We start from the raw sequence: 23,464 nt of genomic DNA, 5'->3' as shown, positions 1-23,464 counted from the left end.
GCTACTTGGACATGTTGGAAACCATGTGACCACAATTGCGCACATGCAATTATGTTCACATTTTTATTAAATACAATAAAACACAAATACAATGTTTAAGTATCGAATTGCGCAGTGACCATCTCAAAATTTTATTTTCAAATACAAAATATTTCCTCTGCCTCAAAGTCCAAACTAAAATATGAAGTCCTTAACACAAAAAACAACTGCTAGACAGAACCCTACACGTGTTAAACAGCATGCTTAAGTTATTTAAACAATCTATAAAAGAAAAATTAAACTTCTAACTATAAAACGTGCGTTGGTGTAGTAACTGCCCAGTCCTCAATAACTTAAAACTTGTGCCGTGACCTTATATACTGACCGACAGACCCTACAACAATTGTTTCATAACCTATTTAAACTAATCGTTATCAAATTATTGTGCAGTTTTTCAAACTCATTCCGCATAACGCACATAAATACATATATTAATACCAATTAAAAACCAATTGTTCAGAGAACAATTGAAGGTCTTTCCACTCATAAAGATCTCTTTTGATATAGAACTATTAAAATTAGGTTTAAAATATCATATTTAGCGTCAAATGATAGCTTATTGTACACTGATTGCAAAAATATATTGTTTCTATACATTTTTTTTTCTAAATAAGGGAGTTAAATTGTTACTTCCGGTTTGAAAAATGTCACTTCCGGTTTTATTTGATAGTTTACTTGATACTGATTCCAAAAATATATGGTTCAAACTCATTCCACATAACGCACATAAATACATATATTAATACCAACCAGTCTTTAGAGGCTTATGATACACTGTAGTCTATGTACGAAATATTATATAAATAAATTTGAAAAAATAGTAATTAATCCGTATTATATCTTAGGCTGAAATCTTATAGATAGTTTCAATAAATCAGTTGTGTTTAATTGTAATATAAACAACATAAAAACGGTTTGTTCGTAGATATCATCAATGCATTCGTACACAACACGACAGTTGGGGGCATGAAATGCTTATCATGCCGGACACCCTGATATTTTCAGGGGTTCGTGTTGTTCAGTGCTTATCATGCCAGACCACGTGATATTTTCAGGAGTTTGTGTTGTTCAGTCTTATCATGCCGGACTATGTGATATTTTCAGGGGTTTGTGTTGTTCAGTTCTTATCATGCCGGACCACGTGATATTTTCAGGGGTTCGTGTTGTTCAGTATGAGCAACACGACAGTTGGGGCATGATAATTATGCTTATCATGCCGGACCACGTGAAATTTTCAAGGGTTCGAGTTGTTCAGTCTTAAAATTTCTACTTTATGGTTTGTTAACTGATGTTTGTCTTTTTGTCATTTTCATCAATGGTTTTGTCGGTCTGTCTTCGACTTATCAGTCATTTTGTCGGTCTGTGTTCGACTTATCAGTCAGTTTTGTCGATCTGTCTTCGACCTATCAATCAGTGTTGTCGATCTGTCTTCGACTTATCAGTCAGTTTTGTCGGTCTGTCTTCGACTTATCAGTCAGTTTTGTCGGTCTGTCTTCGACTTATCAGTCAGTTTTGTTGATCTGATTTCGACTTATCAGTCAGTTTTGTTGTACCTTAAGTATTTTCTGACTCTTTTTATTTTTCATTAAACCAAACATAGGAATGAAAGTGTGAAACCGGACATAGATCGATCTCATTACCAATAAAGACCAGTAGAAAACTGCCTTTTCAAATATTCTGATCTCACATTCAACAACATCATTCATATGAAAATATTTGAAAAGACATACATTCCTGATAGGGATTTCGAATGTGAATTAAATCTGTTAAGAAAACAGTATCATATATAATTGATGTATTCACCATCAACATGACCGTGCTGCTACTGGAAACTCCCGAAGTACCGTAGGCCTTCCACTGAAATTGCTCCATTTGGTCTCACTGGTGTAATTTTATTGATTCAGTGCGATTTCATTTGCTGATGTCTCGCTCTCTTAAATTAACTATGAGCTAAGTTATTACATGAACATTTTCAATTCTAAGTTGAGTTCAGTCGTGGAAAGATTTTTTTATAAGGTTTAATTGAAAATAAAATCTTTAAAAAAAATTGTTCTAATTTAAATGCCTGTCATATGACTTCGTTAAATGCGCACACAATTGTTATTTTATAGATTCATTTTGATTACTGCAACAATAGAATACACTGCAGATAAACTAATTGCAGTTTATCGAATGGATCAAAATTAAATGAGTTTTCAGTATTTTTCGAAAGTTTGAACCTTAACATTAAATATCAAAATAAATATTCATTTTTTCGGACAGTCATGCAAATATTTGAAATCGCTTTGATATTGAGTTTCCTTTTTCAAAACGTGAAGTTTATTGTTGGAAAATATCAGACAACTAAGGAATTTTTCAGAGTAGATAAAAATAAGGAAATAAGGTCAATAGATCTTGAAGTTATAGGTAGTTTGTCTGAAATTCAATGTGCAGCATTCTGTGTGGAAAACAGTGATATCTGCTGTGAGATTACTTATGTAACATTGAGTGGAGAGTGTAAACTGGGATCCTCTGGTTGCTGTCATACGGAATTTAACAACGTTTCTGGTTCAAACATTCTACACCCCGGTCGTAAATTTAGCGGTAAGTCAAGCATGTGCTTTATGAACTTATGTAAACCGAGAAACTTAATGACAGAAGGATAGAACCCCTTGACTTACTACCATACATACATGCTTTCAATATGGATCAATATGGTAAATCCTTTAAGCTCTACACGTGAAGCTGTCATTATTTTCGCAGCCACAAATCATACCAGCTTAAAACTTTACAACAAACTCTCGACATTTTGAGTACGTGACTGAATTAGTATGTTTATTTTTAGCTTAGATTTTAAGTATTCGGATTGTCATCTGATGAAATCCCTCAATGAGTTAGGTGGACAGTTTTCTCTACATTCAATATCTTTCTGTCTGAACCCGTGCCGGTTTTTCACTTTGTTTCTTATTATCTGAACAGCTGGATGGATTTCAGAGTACAACAGTTATTGCAAATCCATCTTGAAATTATAATATTTGTCTTGATTTGCACTTGCTATCTCCTAACTTTGTAAATAAAGTGTGGAGATATTATAATGGATATGTCTGTCTCTTTGTCCATAATTGATAATTCTTTGTTCATTTTATTATATCTTCAGCAATTGTGGAGCTATATAGTAATCAATTTGTCCGTCCGCTGCCACCTAAATCTGCAACCCATCCTTAGCTTGAAAGAGTTCTTCGCTTTGAGCGTTCCTAATGAAGGTAAATCAAGAAAAGCGCTTCGGACGCATACAATTTACAACGTGTTGTCTTCATTTTTTACAGCACTGGGTCGATCCCTCTGCTGGTGGACTACCAGTCCCAGAGACTATCATCAGCCCAGTAGTCAGTACTTCAGTACTGATATGATTTGTAACAAACCTTTCTAAAATTATCCGTTAATAAAATTTGAAATTAATAGATACTAAGGTTTCAACTCCTTAGGCAAAGGTGGCCTTAAATGGATTTGGCTCTTTTTTTAGGTACTGTTTGGAGATACAGCTCTTCAACTGTTTCGGTTCTAATACATCCTCGGCTTTAAAATATTTGGCTATGAGCGTTCCTGATGAAATTAAATCCAGAAAAGCGCTTCGGACGCATACAATTTATAACGTGTTGTTTTCATTTTTTACAGCACTTGGTCGATACCTCTGCTGGTGGACTACCAGTCCCCGAGGGTATCATCAGCCCAGTTGTCAGTACTTCGGTACTGATATGATTTATAAGAAACCTTTTTAAAATCATCCGTTAATAAAATTTGAAATTATTAGAAACTAAGGTTTCAACTCCCTTAGGCAAAGTTGGCCTTAGATGAATTTGGCTATTTTTTTAGGTACTTTTTGGTCATACAGCTCTTCAACTGTTTCGGTTTTTATACATCCTTGGCTTTCAACTATTTGGCTTTGAGCGTTCCTGATGAAGGTTAATTCAGAAAAGCGCTTCGGACGCATGAAATTAATAACGAGTTGTTTTCATCTTTTACAGCACTGGGTCGATACCTCTACTAATGGGCTATCAGTCCCCGAGGGTATCATCAGTCCAGTAGTCAGTACTTTGGTACTGATATGATTTATAACAAACCTTTCTAAAATTGTCCGTTAATAAAATTTGAAATTATTAGAAACTAAGGTTTCAACTCCCTCAGGCAAAGTTGGCCTTAGATGGATTAAATATTCGACTTTGAGCGTTCCTGATGAAGGTAAATCCAGAAAAACGTTCGGACGCATGAAATTTATAACGTGTTGTTTTCATTTTTTCCAAGTTACCAGACCACTACAATCTCCCTTTTACATGCAACAGATTTGCGTTCGACAAATAATGTCTTTGGTTAAAGTAGTTTACCACGTTTAATTAAGTTGCATTTAGATGTGAATCTGCAGTCCTGTTTAGCGTTATTGGAAACAAATATTATTACATTTCCCATCTTTAGGTTGGCCTTTCGTGTACCCAAGGTAGGTGAACGAAGTCAACTTAGGAGTGCTGTGAACGAAAGGGTATAATATATTTTTTATTAATTTCTGAATAACTGCAGTATGTCTATTTATAATATAAATTTTGAAACACATTGAAATTTTTTTTGAGAGTAATTTGAAAAGGCTTCAATTTGATGTAAAATGACGGTGGGCATGGATACCATAAATAAGCTCCGTTCGAAGATAGTCATGTTACCATTTGACGTAAATTTCTAGAACAGAATAATAAAGTACTAATATAACACATACCTGTTTTGTCCAGGTTATTATAATAAAAAGTGGTAAATGTAGAAAATGTTAGTATTGTCGCCTATGGAAGAATAAATACTACCGTTATTTCCTATATAAGTTATACAAGTTACAACTGTAGGGTTGTTTGTAAAAATGGAGGAACCGAAATCATTTGAGACACACGTGTAAATCAAAAGTATGTACATTCATATAATTATATTTGTACATGCGCATCTGTTATGGCCGAGGCTCTATATACTGCATTTCAATTTTGATTCATTTATTGTGCATACGATTTTATTCGTTACCATTTTTTGCTGCGTGTGTTCCAATGCTGGAGGGAAATACATGAAAAAAGAAGGAAGTAGTACGCCTAAAAAAACATCCCGATAGAATTTACGGAAAGGACACTCAGAAATCATTTTGTTTTCCAAACTTTCTCCCTAAAAACTAAAAGTGAATTATCATCAGGGAAGTTGGTAAACTAAAGTTGTCATACTAAGCCTACCTAGAGAGCCAAATGAAGTGGTACTAGGCGACTATATGTCTCTATTTCCTAATTGTTTGGTCGATTATTTTCAATTTTATAAACCACATCAACACCCTCGTATACTAAGATATAAAAGGCCACGTCATAACAAAATGTAAAAAGTTCAAACGAAAAAAAACCAACGACGATTTATTATAAACAATAAACGAACAATAGAAACCAATAACCTCCATTGAATTACAGGCTTCTGACTTAGATGACTTAACAGGAATGATTGTGTGCCCTATATTTGTCAGTGTCCTCACGAGGCGATCGATAGTGGGCGAAATATAAGAAGTGGATTATTCGGATTAGCTTTTTTACCTAAGACAGGTACGTGAAGCATGTGGCGGGGTTAAGCATATTTGCTAGCAATGAATTTCTGTGTGCCTGTCCAAACTCAGAAATCTAGTACGTGTTCGACTTACGCATGTTACACCTAATGGTTTTGCTATTTTAAAAAATAGTGTCGATTGCAGAACATTGATAGTTTCTGTCTAATTGATACTATGTTTTTTTTTTCTTTTTAAAGGGGGTGCTGGTGTTACTTCAAATATATTGTACACATACCTTTTTATTGTTGCATATACTGTATATTGAGTTTTAGAGGTCTTTAATTTGTGCTGCTGTTGGGTTTGCTGTAACGTAAAACGTTATTTATAAAAAAAAATCACCTGCATAACTTATGTTTTTCAGACTATATCTATACATTGTCTGTTACAAATGGTGGAGTTTTTGGGGATTGGACATACCAAGAATTTTGTTCGAAAGGTCATTATGCCGTTGGTTACAAAATGAATGTATGGATATTTCCATGGTTACTATATTAAGCTAACGGTTTTTGATCGACGTCAATAGGAAGTACACACTACATGGTGTGGTGGCGGGAGAGTTTCATTTTTATACTTTTTTTTTACATAGAGAAGTATCAAAAGCGAAAAAAGAAATTCTTTATCTTTCTTTTTATTTTGACAGGAGGTAGTAAGGGTTGATTAATGTAGTCGGTGGTTTCGTTTAGTCTGTGGGCTTTTTTTTTTCGATACATGTAGCTGCTTCAAATGCCAATTTCGATAAAACAGAGAAAAATACTAACATCAAAAAGTTTATTTAAATCCATTTTTATTCAAAAATTAATGCTTAGTAATTCTAAAAAGAGAAACCATGAAAAATACATAATGAAGTTAGTTGATAAAGGGTAGGAAGAGTAAGCTGTAGAACTAAAGCCTGGCTCACTTCTTTGTAAGGATGTTCGCTCGTCTGTTTCAAAGGGACAAGCTTTTCAAAAGACTATTAGAAAGTGATAGTTTTTTAATAATGGAAATAAAAAAGCAGAAAAAAAACGAAAGGTCCGTGTCCTTGTTTCTGAGATATATAATCAATTGAAATTTGGCGGAAAATGATTCTCTCTAGATTTTTCTTACATTTAACTTTGGCCCCTTTCTCTTTCAAAAACTATGATAAAATAGCAAGAATTGTATTAAAAAATTGCTTTTAAAACTATATGTAATTAAATTATGAATAGAAAAGTAGAGGTTAGCGTGCATAATTTTTATTGGCGCTTCATGGATAAAACTATAGGATTCCTAGTATCTGACAAAAAGACATAAACAAGAGTAGCGAATATCTTTAAGAATATATTGATTGAGAGGGTAAATGCTTCCTGGTTTCGTCATGAATAAATTAAATACGGTTGCTCGCGTACTTAATTGATCTTTTCATCACCAATTTAAATCTTATTCTCCTCACATTTTGATTTGAATCAATACTATACAATACATGTATAGCCTTTATATGAGGTTCATTCGAGGTTATATTGACCTAAGAGAAGCACATTAACTGAGGACAAATTCCGAGGTCAAAATACTTCTCTAGATAGATATAACATCGTATTGACCTCACCCAAAGGCTACAATTGTTATATTATTAATTAAAAAAAATATTACATGAAAAATATGAAATTAGGGATTTCTATAATGTATTTTTAATAACATGCTGTATGCCCTTTGCTATACGCTGTGTTTGACCTACGAAAAGCTAAACACAACAGTATTGGCATGCAAACTGAGTAAATACAAATGTACATGTGATCAAGTTTTAACCAATCACAAATCCTTAAAAATATTCGATTAATAATATTACTATATTGAAAATATAAATACATGTTTATCCGAACGTTAAATCATCATATCATATATGCATACATATTATTATTAGTTACACAGTGCGCTTGTGAAATAATACGATATATACCGGGTCAGTAAATTCCATATGGGTAAGAAGGTGTATATGTGGTAAGATAATATTATTGCTCGCGATCACTTTTTTTTCTTCTTTGAATGACAGATTGAAGGGCCAGATGACGATAGAACAGAACTGAATGCTATCGAAATTATCTGTGGAAGTAAAGGGGGTGTTCGTTGTGGTGACACAGCAAGTTCCGGTCAGCAGAACTATGGAGATTGGACAGAGGAAGTATTTTGTCCAGCTAAAACATTGCTGGTCGCATTCTCTCTACAAGTGCATCAGTACAATGTAAGTTGTTTATGTTTAAACTGTAATAAATATATATATATGCATTGGAAAATTATAGAAAATGATTCAAATCTTAAAAAAGTATTTTCCTCACCACCAGTCATGGCCTTCAGAAGACCTAAAAACATCCGTGACAAATTAGTGACATCTGTATTAGCAAAGCAGCCTACTCCATCTCCCTGTTGCTACAAACAATGTGGTCGAAGGAACTGCTTGTGTTGTAAAGCTTCTGAACAATGGAAGACACATTTTTAAAATCAGGATGGTAAGTGAGTACAAGGGGTGTTCTGTTAGCTGCTTTATTCTTATCTTTATACTCTAGAAGTTCTTGGCGACTAGTTTTGTTTGCTCTTTCGAAAGCGCTATCAATGATGTTGTTATTGTATCCTCGAACAACTAGATGTTTACGTAGTTGTCCTAGTCTAGCATTTTGCGTATTTTCAGTAGAGCATATTCTCTTGATTCGCAATGCCTGGCTGAATGGGATGCCACGGGAGCAGTGTTTAGGATGGCAACTTTTAGGAGAAAGGAATTGATGTTTGTCCGTTTGTTTGGTATGAAGGTCCGTTATAATGGTTCCGTTCTTGATGTAACTCGTAGTGTCGAGGAAGTTTATTTTCTCCATAGATGATTCATATGTAAATTTTATTGAATGGTGGAAAGAGTTACAGTGTCCTAGAAATTCATTAAGATGTTCTTGTGAATCTGTCCATTTGAAATCAATATCGTCAATGAATCGGAACCATGATAAGGGCTGGTATGGAGCACTAGCCAAGAGGCGTTTTTCAAGTTGGCCCATAAATATGTTGGCATATGACGGGCCCATTTTTGTGCCCATACTAGTACCGTCTATCTGGAGATAATGTTTTTCATTGAAAGAGAAGTTGTTGTTCTCTAGCACTAGTTTCAGAAGTGTAACAAGGCACTCAGTTGGAGGATTTTTTTCACTACGAGTGTTCCATACCTCTTCACACGCTGCTATTCCTTCGTCTTGTGGAATGTTGGTATATAAAGAAGACACGTCCATGGATGCAAGTATAGTATTGCTTGGTAGAGGATTGAGGCTTTCCATTTTCTTTAGATAATCAGTCGTATCTTGGATGTAAGAGGGTAGTTCTTTCACATGAGGTCTTAGATGATGGTCTACAAATTCTGATATCTTTTCAGTTGGATGACTATTTGCTGAAACAATTGGTCGACCTGGATTGCCCGTTTTATGTATTTTAGGCAACATATAGAATCTTCCGGCCTTTGCTTCGTTCTCAAGAGGTCGGAGATAATCAAAGGTGTCATTGTCTATATGCTTTTGGTCGAACATCTCTTGAAGGATGGTGTTGATCCTTCGAATAGTATTTAGTGTTGGATCTGTGGTTAATTGTTTATAAAAAATGGAGTTTGAAAGTTGGCGATTTCCCTCTGCTATGTAATCTGTTTTATTCATGACAACCACAGCGCCCCCTTTGTCGGCAGGTTTTATTACGATATCCTCTTGATCTTTTAACGCTTTCAAAGCAATGCTTTCTGACTTGGATAAATTATAATTTCTTGTATTTGTTATACAGGACTTTATATCAGACCTCACGTAGTTAATGAATGACTCCAGGTTATCATTTTTACTCTTAGGTGGTTTCCATGAACTTTTTTTCTTAAATTTTGGGATGGGCGTGACTTCTTCATTGGTGTCAGTATCTGAATCTGTTAATCCAGCTTCTTCAAGGTTTTTCTTGCCCCTATTGTAGAAAAAATCTTTCAAGCGTAAACGTCTAGCGAATTGGTCTAAGTCCTCGTCTAGCTGAAAGTTATTTACATTTGATGGGATAGGACAGAAGTTTAAACCTTTACTTAAAAGAGATTCTTCAGCACGTGTAAGTTCTTTAGATGACAAATTTACAACAATGCTTTCAGTTTTTTGTTTCCGTTTTTTGAATTTTCTTTTTCTGGGGACCTTATGGTTTGTTGTATTGATATACATATATATATATATATATATATATATATATATATATATATATATATATATATATATTCTGGACTGAAATTATCACGTGTCTAAATCTATTGTTTAGACTGTATAAATTACTAAACAATAAGCTATCAGTTTATATATATATATATATATATATATATATATATATATCAATGATACAAAAAGTGCCTTGTTAAAAGTAAAAACTCTCTAGTGGGTTTTTCATGCAACTTATTATTATAAGTTTTTCTTTAAAGTTTTGTGGTTTTTTTTCATATTCCTCCAGGAAATGTAATTAGATGACTATACTGAATATATCAAAGAATAAATAGTTTATAACATTCATTGCAATAAAATAAAAGGTTTCAAATCTTGCAATATTGTCTGTTTATCAACTAGAAAGTAAAATAAAAAAAAAATACCGAACTCCAAGGAAAATAGAAAACGGAAAGTCCCTTATTAAATGGCAAAATTAAAAGGTCAAATACATGAAATGAATTGAAAACAACTGTCATATTCCTGACTTGGTACAGGTATTCCCTTATGAAGAAAATGGTAGATTAAACCTGAATATAATTCTTTTTTTTTTTGATAATCATAAAAGGAAATCACTCATGTAATGAATCTTCTGATGATTTGGATATTCTGTCGATTTTGACATTCGGCGCATTTTTGTGAATTAAAGGTGTTCCATATTATTATAAGGTTTCAAGATACGCGACAATAATATGCATTTACCCATGTTAGGTTTTATTTAAACCATGTTGGTTGAAAGAACGGTTTGCCATGTTGGTTGATAGACCAGTTTATATTTTTTCAAAAACTAAGCGATATTCATGTCAAGTTAGGTTTAAATTATTCCAGCACTTTCAAAATGAAAAAAATTAAAAATCACTCACATTAACATTTGATTGACTTGATGGGATTTTCTTGTTTATCTTGCTTGATCATTATCAAAATTATATTCAATCTCAGTGTATTTATAATCGCTTTCAAGTTAATTGACAGAATCGTTGAAATTTGGGGGTAGGGACTCGTCATTAAAGAACAATGATTTCTATAAGAAGTCTGTTGATAATTTCAGTCATTTCATTTCCTTCAGGATAAGGAGATTAGAATTGTTTCCTGTTTGGTGATTCTGTAAATTTAGACACATTATTAACGTCAAGTCATAGATATAAAAGAAATATCATTGATACACGGCTTATAATTTTATATGCCAGACGCGCATTAGGGGATTAATTATGTTTACGTTTGCTTGCAGCATTTGATTACATTTGCGCGCATTCAATTTACAGGTAACACAAGTAAAATAAAGATTATTCATAATAAATATGAATATAGTTAATATGAATTTTGAACAGTTCTATTTTTTTTTTTATTATTTATTTAATTTTGTTAAAAACTGCTTCAATCTTAAATGGTCTCAAATTGGGTCCAAACAATTCCTTATGGGTATTAGAAGGGGAACAATGTACCATAACTTGGGGAATTATCTATATGAATTGAAGATGTAGTAGGATTCGATTCATTTGTAGGAAATTGAAAACAAACGATTTTTTCATTGAGTGCTCGGGTATTAACTTTTACAAAACAAATTTTTAGAGCTTACCTTTCGATAATAATGGTTTGCTGGATAAACTTATTGGCAATGACAAAAATATATAAAACAAATTATTAGTATTGCTTAATTACTAGTAAGTTAGTTGCACAAAGTTACACAAGATCTTTGGATTTTTTTTTAATGGAATCAATGGTGGTATTACACCACAATATTTAACAACTATAGGTCATCGTACGGCCTTCAATGATGAGCAAAACCCATATCACAAAGTAAGCTCTAAATGGTCCCTTTTCAACTGTGTACAACGACTGTGTATAACGTATTTGGTAACGGTACAGTTTTTTTAATTAATATTTCATTCCTTTTGAAAATAAGAAATAAAAGAACACAATGTCGAGTGCTATACCCCTTTTTTTTGACATTTTTACCCATTTTGTCTGTTGGTTTTGTTCACACATTGTTGTCAATATGATGGTAGTCCAAATGAAGCTAGCTATAAAACCAGATTTGATCCATTATTTTTTACATAAAGAAATGCCCGTACAAAGTCAGGAATATGACAGTTGTTTTCCATTCGTTTGATGTGTTTGAGCTTTTAATTTTGTCATTTGATAAGGGACTTTCCGTTTTGAATTTTCCGTAGAGTTCGGTATTTTTGTTATTTTACTTTCACTTATCAAATTGACTTTTAAATGTGGATGAAGCAGAAAACGCAAGGAAACATTATTTTTTCTACGCATTTTCTATTCGTTTAGCATGGGTTTCTTGCTCATCTGGCAAGATCCCAGGCTACAGTTCCTTTTGAATTTAAGGCATCCACAAGGTCTTGACAAATCGCATTATTGGACAGGACCGCAAATTATTTCGAGGCTTGTAGGCAGTTGCCTCCTATTGCGTGCCAACTAAAAAAAAATTATAACAAAGAGAGAGTGTAAAGAAACAAAAAGAACAAAATATTACACTTCATAGTTCTTGATTTGACACCGGACTTCGTAGTACATCTATCTTACCCGTGATTTCTACAAAAAATGTAGAATCGAAACCCTTTTCGGGACTTTTCAACAAGCCGTTCAGTATTAAGCGTTAATAGTATAGTAATGAAACTGTTATGAAAAGATAAGGAAAGGTCGGTTCCTGTCAACACCAGTCATCGGGAGATTTTGTCTTTCTAAATCATTAAGGTTTGAGTGATGCTTGAAAAAAATCATGAAAACCACAACGTAACACTTATTTCGTTTTTCAACGGTTTTGACACTTTACGTACCGAGACTACTTATTGATTTTAGCGAGAGTAACAGACAATTTTTGGAATTCTGAAGATCGAAGGAATTACTAAAAATGGATGACGTCAAAAGTGTGAAATTATCGGTTTTTATTTTACATTTACTGATCATGAAATCACGGCATTTCCTGTTTCCAATGTAATAAACCGACCGATCGGTCTCTTGTAATTGCTTATATCAACGTTATTTGAACTTTGGTGATGACTTGTCTCATTGACAATCATACCTCCTTATATATATATATATATATATATACATGTTTATTACTTTTGACATATTATTTTACTAACGTATTCATATGTTTTCTCTGTTAAGCAGCGTGAAATCAGAATTTTCTTTTTTTCCCCGATTTTTTTATAGAATGAAAGTGATAACACAGGTGCCAACTACGTCAAATTCAAATGCAGATATTTTAGAGATGACGTTGGTAACTTCGAACTGAGCTATCCTCCCGGGTATGGTGTGTACGGTTCTTATGGCGAATGGAGTGACGCTTGTCCAGTGAACAGTGCAATATGTGGTATACAAACCAAAATCCATGGAGGAAGTCCATATGGACAAGACGATACTGCACTCAATGATGTTAATTTTTTCTGTTGTGAATAAAAGTCTACTGTCACCATAGCAACATGTACAATAATACAATAACTAATCACTTTCAATCTTTTAGAGTTTCGTAATAAAAGAAATTCATAATATTTAAAGATTGCTATCTAGCTATGTTGTATTCGTGTGTTATGGTAAAGATAATTAATCACCCAGTTCATTAATTAGATTTTAGTTTGGGTCAACTAAATTTATACGATATATTTGGTTTACAGTTTGATTTAGAAGAAACACCGACATAGCTAGTATACTATTAATTATCTAATTACTACCACATTTTATATTAATTAGTATTGAAATTTTCATTGTTATCAATTAATGTTATAATATAAACCAAATCTTGAATGCTGTCCTAATTCTATCCTATTTTGGGGAAATTTCAGAAATTCAAATGTGACATCACGTTATTTGCGTTGATCTCTTTGGCTAACTCGGCTGTGAATTTCTATGTGCTGGTTTATGTTGTTTTATGTATCCGTTTTTATTCTATAGTTAGTCACCACTTCGGTGTTATCATGTATATCTATTATATAGTCATTTGTATAAATTTACTGTTTGCAAAAGTATGAATCATTCTAAATACTAAGGATTTTCTTATCCCAGACATATAACCTTAGTCGTATTAAGCACAACTTTTTGGAACTTTTGGTCCTTAATGCTCTTCGACTTTGTACTTGTTTTTGGCTTTCGAACTTTTTTGATTTAAGCGTCACTGGTTAGTCTTGTGTGGACGAAACGTGCGTCTTGCGTATTAAATTTAAACCTGGTACCTTTTGTTAGCTATTATTCGTATGTTTCTCTGTCCTATATGTTCTCCCATTTATTTGTATTGTAGTCCTGTCATGTAATCTTGTCATTTTAATGTTCTATTAAACATTGCCATAAAAGCGGGAGGTTTGGCTAGCCACAAAACGAAGTTAAACCCGACATTTTTTTCTTAAAATGTCCTGTACCAAGTCGGAAAAATGGCCATTGTAATATTATAGTGTCTGTGTGTGTTACATTTTAATGTTGTGTTTCTGTTGTGTTGTAGTTCTCCTCTTATATTTGATGTGTTTCCCTCAGTTTTAGTTTGTAACCCGCATTTGTTTTTTTTTCAATCGATTTATGAATTTCGAACAGCGGTATACTACTGTTAGAATTGAGAATGCCTTTATTTAGTGTCTTCTTTTGAGAGTCATTCTCTGTAGGTATCAAAATATGCTGGAAACGGACCTTCACAGATCTTAATAATATTTGGTACAAATATAGTGTACTAAGACCCTTTTATCATGTTACCATTAGAAAATAATTTTATTTATGTGTTTCCATAGTAACAGACCCCATATTTTCATTTATTTATATGAATTCCAGTAATCTTAATTATCACCAATAATTTGTTAACTGTTTGTTTAATTTACATGTCTTTTATGGAAAGTGTTCGTTTTTGCAATAAATCACATGAAGTTATTTCCTTATTTTATCATTCGGACTGCAACGCCCATAATAAAATTACAAAGTCATAAAAAAAGGCCCTGAAAGTGAAGAAAATGTAAAAAATGACCTGGTAAATTGTTTTGAAACGCAGCTATTGTTGGCAAAACTTGACAGCTTTACTTGTAAACCTGGGGCCAGTATCATGAAAACCTATCTTAAGTTTCATTTAAGAGAAAACTAACGAACGCTTTGCGAGAAAGTTACGATGGTGCAAAGAGATTATCTCCAATCCCCTCGTGGATTACTCTTAACAATTTTACAGCTATCTTAGCATTAACTTACGACTGCGAGTTAAGATATTTTCTTATCGCCTTTTTCGAAGTGACCGCCTTTGATTTTTGGAAGAGAATATTAGAATTCAATGCCAAATCGATAATAAAAGTCATCTGTGCGTTTAATAGAACGGTCGAAAAACATACTTATTACTTAATTAGTTACACCACTGTCCCAGGTTAGGGGAGGGCAGGCGCCTACAAACATATTTAACCCCGCCACATTCTATGTGATCCTATATGTGCCTGTCCGTTGCTCGGTCCAACGTCATTAGTTGATTATTGAGCATTGTGTGTTATTGAGTGGTTGTCGTTTTTTGCTCATATGGTTGTCGTTGGTACATGTCTGTCATATATGTTTTTCGTAAATTGTTTTGTTATAAATTAGGCCTTAGTCAGTTTTATCAATTGAACATATTCATATTTTTCTTGTCTATTCCTTTTATAGCCGACTTTACGGTATGGGGTTTTCACATTTTTGAAGACCCTTCGATTACCTTTTATTGCTTACATCTACTTCATTTGAACTTTGGTGGATAGTTGTCTCATTGGCAATCATACCATTCTCCTTATTTTTATATTAAAGAAATATTTTCAAACATAGAATAAAAAACAAAAATAGCAGAAGGAGGTCCTCCAAACGGTCCGAAAAAAACAAGGGACGATTTTTCTTTCCCTATTGTTAATTGTTATTTTAAGGTATATACAACTGACCTGTAAAGTAGTAATTAAGATTCCCAAAGATTCAGCAATCAATATAAAGCAATATATATATAGCAAGCCAATTTATAAACTCCAGAATTGTGAAATATAACTGGTCAGTAAAACAGTTGAAATAAGAATGTCTAGAACAATAGAAATTTCCCTCCAAAAAGAGCATGTGACCAAAATCACTATCCATATAGAAATATAGCCTTAATTAAGATTCTAAATATAGAAATCAAGGTAACATAGACAAACAGGTTAACTGGTCAGTATAACAGTATTCAGAATGAACAAATCAAATACCATTCAATTTGTAACTAATAATATCAATAGTATGAAAATCATTTTATTCCAATAAATTTAATCAATATATACAAATTCACAATTACCAAAAATATACTAAATTCCACTCTACCACACTTATCATGCCAGACCACGTGATATTTTCAGGGGTTTGTGTTGTTCAGTCTTATAATGCCGAACCATGTTATATTTTCTGGGGTTTGTGTTGTTCAGTGCTTATCATGCCGGACCACGTGATGTTTTCAGGGGTTCGTGTTGTTCAGTATGAGTAACACGACAGTTGGGTGCATAATAATTATGCTTATCCTGCCGGACCACGTTATATTTTCAGGGTTTCGTGTTGTTCAGTGCTTATCATGCCGGACAACCTGATATTTTTAAGGGTTCGTGTTGTTCAGAGCTTATCATGCCAAACCACGTGAAATTTTCAAGGGTTCGTGTTGTTCAGTCTTAAGGTTTCTACTTAATGGTTTGTTAAGTGATGTTTGTCTTTTTGTCTTTTTCATCAATGGTTTTGTTGGTCTGTCTTCGACTTATCAGTCAATTTTGTCGGTCTGTATTCGACTTATCAGTCAGTTTTGTCGGTCTGTCTTCGACTTATCAGCCAGTTTTGTCGGTCTGTCTTCGACTTATCAGTCAGTTTTGTCGGTCTGTCTTCGACTTATCAGTCAGGTTGTTTGGTCTGATTTCGACTTATCAGTCAGTTTTGTTGTACCTCAAGTATTTTCTGACTCTTTTTATTTTTCATTAAACCAAACATAGAAATGAAAGTGTGAAACCGGACATAGATCGATCTCATTACCAATTGAGACCAGTAGAAAACTGCCTTTTCGAATATTCTGATCTCACATTCAACAAATAAAGGCAACAGTAGTATACCGCTATTCGAAATTCATAAATCGATTGAGAAAAAAAAAACAAATCCGGGTTACAAACTAAAACTGAGGGAAACACATCAAATATACGAGGAGAACAACGACAGAACAGAAACTCAACACCAAAATGTAACACACACAGAAACGAACTATAATATAACAATGGCGATTTTCCTGACTTGGTACAGGACATTTTAAGAAAAAAATGGTGGTTGAACCTGGTTTTGTGGCTAGCTAAACCTCCCGCTTTTATGGCAATGTTAAATATAACATTAAAATGACAAGATTACATGACAGGACTACAATACAAATAAATGGGAGAACATACAGGACAGAGACACACACAAATAGTAGCTTTCAAAAGGTACCAGGCTTATAATTTAATACGCCAAACGCGCGCTTCGTCTACACAAGACCCATCAGTGACGCTTAGATCAAAAAAGTTCGAAAGCCAAAACATGTTCAAAGTGTGCATTGAGTACCAACAACATCATTCATATGAAGATATTTTAAAAGACATACATTCCTGATAGGGATTTCGAATGTGAATTAAATCTGTTAAGAAAACAGTATCATATATAATTGATGTATTCACCATCAACATGACTGTGCTGCTACTGGAAACTCTTAGTGCCCGAAGTACCGTAAGCCTTTCACTACAATTATTAATTACTCCATTTGGTCTCACTGGTGTATATTTATTGATTCAGTGTGATTTCATTTGCTAATGTCTCGCTCTCATTAATTAACTATGAGCTAAGTTATTACATGAACATTTTCAATTCTAAGTTGAGTTCAGTCGTGGAAAGATTTTTTTCTATAAGGTTTAATTAAAAACAAAATTATGAAAAAAATGTTTTAATTGAAATGCCTGTCATATGACTTCGTTAAATGCGCACACAATTGTTATTTTATAGATTCATTTTGACTACTGTAACAATAGAATACACTTCAGACGAATTGATTTCAGTTTATCGAATGAATCAAAATTAAATGAGTTTTCAGTATTTTTCGAAAATTTAAACCTTAACATTTATTATCAAAATAAATATTCATTTTTTTTCAGACAGTCATGAAAATATTTGAAATCGCTTTGAAATTGAGTTTCCTTTTTCAAAACGCGAAGTTTACTGTTGGAAAATATCAGACAACTAAGGAATTCTTCAGAGTAGATAAAAATAAGGAAATACGGTCAATGGATCTCGAAGTTATAGGTAGTTTGTCTGAAATTCAATGTGCAGCATTCTGTGTGGAAAACAGTGATATCTGCTGTGAGATAACTTATGTAACATTGAGTGGAGAGTGTAAACTGGGATCCTCTGGTTGCTGTCATACGGAATTGAACAACGTTTCTGGTTCAAACATTCTACACCCCGGTCGTAAATTTAGCGGTAAGTCAATCATGTGCTTTATAATCTTATGTAAACCGAGAAACTGAATGACAGAAGAATAGAACCCCTTTACTTACTGCCTTACATACATGCTTTCAATATGGATCAATATGGTAAATCCTTTAAGCTCTACACGTGAAGCTGTCATTATTTCCGCAGCTACATATCATACCAGCTTTAAACTTTACAACAAACTCTCGACATTTTGAGTACGTGACTGAATTAGTATGCTTATTTTTTAGCTTGGATTTTAAGTATTCGGATTGTCATCTGATGAAATCCATCAGTGAGTTAGGTGGACAGTTTTCTCTACATTCAATATCTTTCTGTCTGAACCCGTGCCGGTTTTTCACTTTGTTTTTTATTATCTAAACAGATAGATGGATTTCAGAGAACAACAGTAATTGCAAATCCATCTTTGAAATTATAATGTTTGTCTTGATTGGCACTTGCTATCTCCTAACTTTGCAAATAAAGTGTGGAGATATTATAATGGATATGTATGTCTCTTTGTCCATAATTGATAATTCTCTGTTCATTTTATTATATCTTAAGCAATTGTGGGGCTATATAGTAATCACTTTGTCCGTCCGTTGCCACCTAAATCTGCAACCCATCCTTGGCTTGCAAGAATTCATCGCTTTGAGCGTTCCTTATGAGGGTAAATCAAGAAAAGTGCTACGGACGCATACAATTTACAACGTGTTGTCTTAATTTTTTACAGCACTGGGTCGATCCCTCTGCTGGTGGACAACCAGTCCCAGAGGCTATCATCAGCCCAGTAGTCAGTACTTCAGTACTGATATGATTTGTAACAAACCTTTCTAAAATTATCCGTTAATAAAATTTGAAATTATTAGAAACTAAGGTTCTTAGTTTCAACTCCCTTAGGCAAAGTTGGCATTAGATGAATTTGGCTATTTTTTAGGTACTTTTCGGTCATACAGCTCTTCAACTGTTTCGGTCCTTATACATCCTTGGCTTTCAAATATTTGGCTTTGAGCTTTCCTGATGAAGGTTAATTCAGAAAAGCGCTTCGGACGCATGAAATTAATAACGAGTTGTTTTCATCTTTTACAGCACTGGGTCGATACCTCTACTAATGGACTATCAGTCCCTGAGGGTATCATCAGTCCAGTAGTCAGTACTTCGGTACTGATATGATTTATTACAAACCTTTCTAAAATTGTCCGTTAATAAAATTTGAAATTATTAGAAACTAAGGTTTCAACTCCCTCAGGCAAAGTTGGCTTTAGATGGAACAAATATTCGACTTTGAGCGTTCCTGGTAAAGGTAAATCCAGAAAAGCGTTTCGGACGCATGAAATTTATAACGTATTGTTTTCATTTTTTACCAGTTACCAGACCACTACAATCTCCCTTTTACATGCAACAGATTTGCGTTCGACAAATAATGTCTTTGGTTAAAGTAGTTTACCACGTTTAATTAAGTTGCATTTAGATGTGAATCTGCAGTCCTGTTTAGCGTTATAGGAAACAAATAATATTACATTTCCCATCTTTAGGTTGGCCTTTCGTGTACCCAAGGTAGGTGAACGAAGTCAACTTAGGAGTGCTGTGAATGAAAGGGTATAATATAGTTTTTATTAATTTATGAATAACTGCAGTATCTTTATTTATAACATAAATTTTGAAACACATTGAAATATTTTTTGAGAGTAATTTGAAAAGGCTTCAATTTGATGTAAAATGACGATACTATAAATAAGCTCCGTTCGAAGATAGTCATGATACCATGTGACGTAAATTTCTAAAACAGAATAATAAAGTACTAATATAACACATACCTGTTTTGTCCAGGTTTTTATTATAAAAAGTGGTAAATGTAGAAAATGTTAGTATTGTCGCCTATGGAAGAATAAATACTACCGTTATTTCCTATATAAGTTATATACATGTTACAACTGTAGGGTTGTTTGTAAAAATGTAAACCTACTCAAAAAGTAATTTTGTGTGTTCATGGAAAAACCTAAATCATTTTAGACACGCGTGTAAATTAAAAGTATGTACATCCATATAATTATATTTGTACATGCGCATTTGTAATGGCCGAGGCTCTATATACTGCATTTCAATTTTGATTCATTTATTGTGCATACGATTTTATTCGTTACCATTTTAAAGACATAGTTTGCTGCGTGTGTTCCAATGCTGGAGGGAGATACATGAAAAAAGAAGGAAGTAGTACGCCTAAAAAACCATCCCGATAGAATTTACGGAAAGGACACTCAGAAATCATTTTGTTTTCCGAACTTTCTCCCTAAAAACTCAAAGTGAATTATCATCAGGGGAGATAGCAAACTAAAGTTGTCATACTAAGTCTACCTTTAGGGTAGAGAGCCAAATGAAGTGGTACTAGGCGACTATATGTCTCTATTTCCTAATTATTTGGCCGATTATTTTCTATTTTGTATACCCTATCAACACACTCGTATACTAAGATATAAAAAGCCGCAATAGCAAAATGTAAAAAGTTCAAACGAAAAAAAACCAACGACGATTTATTATAAACAATAAACGAACAATAGAAACCAATAACCTCCATTGAATTACAGGCTTCTGACTTAGATGACTTAACAGGAATGATTGTGTGCCCTATATTTGTCAGTGTCCTCACGAGGCGATCGATAGTGGGCGAAATATAAGTAGTGGATTATTCGGATTAGCTTTTTACCTAAGACAGGTACGTGAAGCATGTGGCGGGGTTAAGCATATTTGCTAGCAATGAATTTCTGTGTGACTGTCCAAACTCAGAAATCTAGTACGTGTTCGACTTACACATGTTACAACTAATGGTTTTGCTATTTTAAAAAATACTGTCGATTGCAGAACATTGATAGTTTCTGTCTAATTGATACTATGTTTTTTTCTTTTTAAAGGGGGTGCTGGTGTTGCTTCAAATATTTTGTACACATACCTTTTTATTGTTGCATATACTGTATATTGAGTTTAAGAGGTCTTTAATTTGTGCTGCTGTTGGGTTTGCTGTAACGTAAAACGTTATTTATAAAAAAATTCACCTACATAACTTATGTTTTTCAGACTATATCTATACATTGTCTGTTACAAATGGTGGAGTTTTTGGGGATTGGACATACCAAGAATTTTGTACGAAAGGTCATTATGCCGTTGGTTACAAAATGAATGTATGTATACTTCCATGGTTACTATATTAAGCTAACGGTTTTTGATCGACGTCAATAGGAAGTACACACTTCATGGTGTGGTGGCGGGAGAGTTTCATTTTTATATATTTTTTAAAGTAGAGAAGTATCAAAAGCGAAACAAAAAAATATTTATCGTTCTTTTTTTTTTTGACAGGAGATCGTAAAGGGTTGATTAATGTAGTCGGTGGTTTCATTTAGTCTGTGGGCATTTTTCCGATACATATGTAGCTGCTTCAAATGCCAATTCCGATAAAACAGAGAAAAAACACTAACATCAAAAAGTTTATTTAAATCCATTTTTTATTCAAAAATTAATGCTTAGTAATTCTAAAAAGAGAAACCATGCAAAATACATAATGAAGTTAGTTGATAAAGGGTAGGGCGAGTAAGTTGTAGAACTAAAGCCTGGCTCACTTCTTTGTAAGGATGTTCGCTCGTCTGTTTCAAAGGGACAAGCTTTTTAAAAGACTATTATAAAGTGATAGTTTTTGAATAATAGAAATAAAAAAGCAAAAAAAAACGAAAGGTCCGTGTCCTTGTTTTTGAGATATATATTCAATTGAAATTTGGCGGGAAATAATTCTCTCTAGATTTTTCTTACATTTAACATTGGCTCCTTTTCTCTCTCAAAACCTATGAAAAAATAGCAAGGATTGTATTAAAAAATTGTTTTTAAAACTAAATGTAATTAAATTATGAATAGAAAAGTAGAGGTTAGCGTGCATAATTTGTATTGGCACTTCATGGATAAAACTATAGGAATCCGAATACCTGACAAAAAGACATAAACAAGAATAGCGAATATCCTTAAGAATATATTGATTGAGAGGGTAAATGCTTCCTGGTTTCGTCATGAATAAATTAAATACGGTTGCTCGCGTACTTAATTGATCTTTTCATCACCAATTTAAATCTTATTCTCCTCAAATTTTGATTTAAATCAATACTATACAATACATGTATAGCCTTTATATGAGGTTTATACGAGGTTATATCGACCTAAGAGAAGCACATTGATTGAGGACAAATTCCGAGGTCAATATACTTCTCTAGATAGATATAACGTCGTATTGACCTCACGCAAAGGCTACAACTGTTATATTATTAATTAAAAAACTATTACATGAACAATATGAAATTAGGGATTTCTATAATGAACTTTAATAACATGTTGTATGCACTTTGCAATACGCTGTTTTTGACCTACGAAAAGCTAAACACAACAGTATTGACATGCAAACTGAGTAAATACAAATGTACATGTGATCAAGTTTTAACCAATCACAAATCCTTAAAAATTTCGATTAATAATATTACTATATATTGCTTCCATCTGTCTTGGTATGCTCGAAAATTAGAATAAATAAGAAAATATGAATACATGTTTATCCGAACGTTAAATCATCATATCATATATGCATACATATTATTATTAGTTACACAGTGCACTTGTGAAACAATACGATATATACCGGGTCAGTTAATTCCATATGGGTTAGAAGGTGTATATGTGGTAAGATAATATTAATGCTCGCGATCATTTTTTTTCTCTTCTTTGAATGACAGATTGAAGGGCCAGATGACGATAGAACAGAACTGAATGCTATCGAGATTATCTGTGGAAGTAGAGGGGGTGTTCGTTGTGGTGACACAGCAAGTTCTGGCCAGCAGAACTATGGAGATTGGACAGAGGAGGTATTTTGTCCAGCTAAAACTTTGCTGGTCGCATTCTCTCTACAAGTGCATCAGTACAATGTAAGTTGTTTATGTTTAAACTGTAATAAATACATATATATATATATATATATATATATATATATATTCTGGACTGAAATTATCACGTATCTAAATCTATTGTTTAGACTGTATAAATTACGTAACAATAAGCTATCAGGTTATATAAATATATATATATATATCAATGATACAAAAAGTGCCTTGTTAAAAGTAAAAACTCTCTAGTGGGTTTTTCATGCAACTTATTATTATAAGTTTTTCTTTAAAGTTTTGTG

The 23,464-nt window shown here is 33.2% G+C and overlaps 1 long non-coding RNA gene across 1 annotated transcript in view; it reads left to right on the top strand.

Moving 5' to 3' along the window:
- LOC127711390 (uncharacterized) overlaps positions 1-23,075 on the top strand; it is a 33,139-nt gene extending 10,064 nt beyond the window's left edge. Inside the window, exons 2-3 of the long non-coding RNA XR_007986668.1 lie at positions 21,328-21,431; positions 23,019-23,075. This is a non-coding gene — a long non-coding RNA (uncharacterized LOC127711390). The remainder of the gene's footprint in view (positions 1-21,327; positions 21,432-23,018) is intronic.
- The last annotated feature ends 389 nt before the right edge of the window (positions 23,076-23,464 follow it).

The sequence above is a fragment of the Mytilus californianus genome, unplaced genomic scaffold, assembly GCF_021869535.1.
Source record: "Mytilus californianus isolate M0D057914Y unplaced genomic scaffold, xbMytCali1.0.p SCAF_8, whole genome shotgun sequence".
NCBI lineage: Eukaryota > Metazoa > Mollusca > Bivalvia > Mytilida > Mytilidae > Mytilus > Mytilus californianus.
Note: the sequence above shows the minus strand (reverse complement) of the source record. Positions and strands in the feature narration are given on the sequence as shown.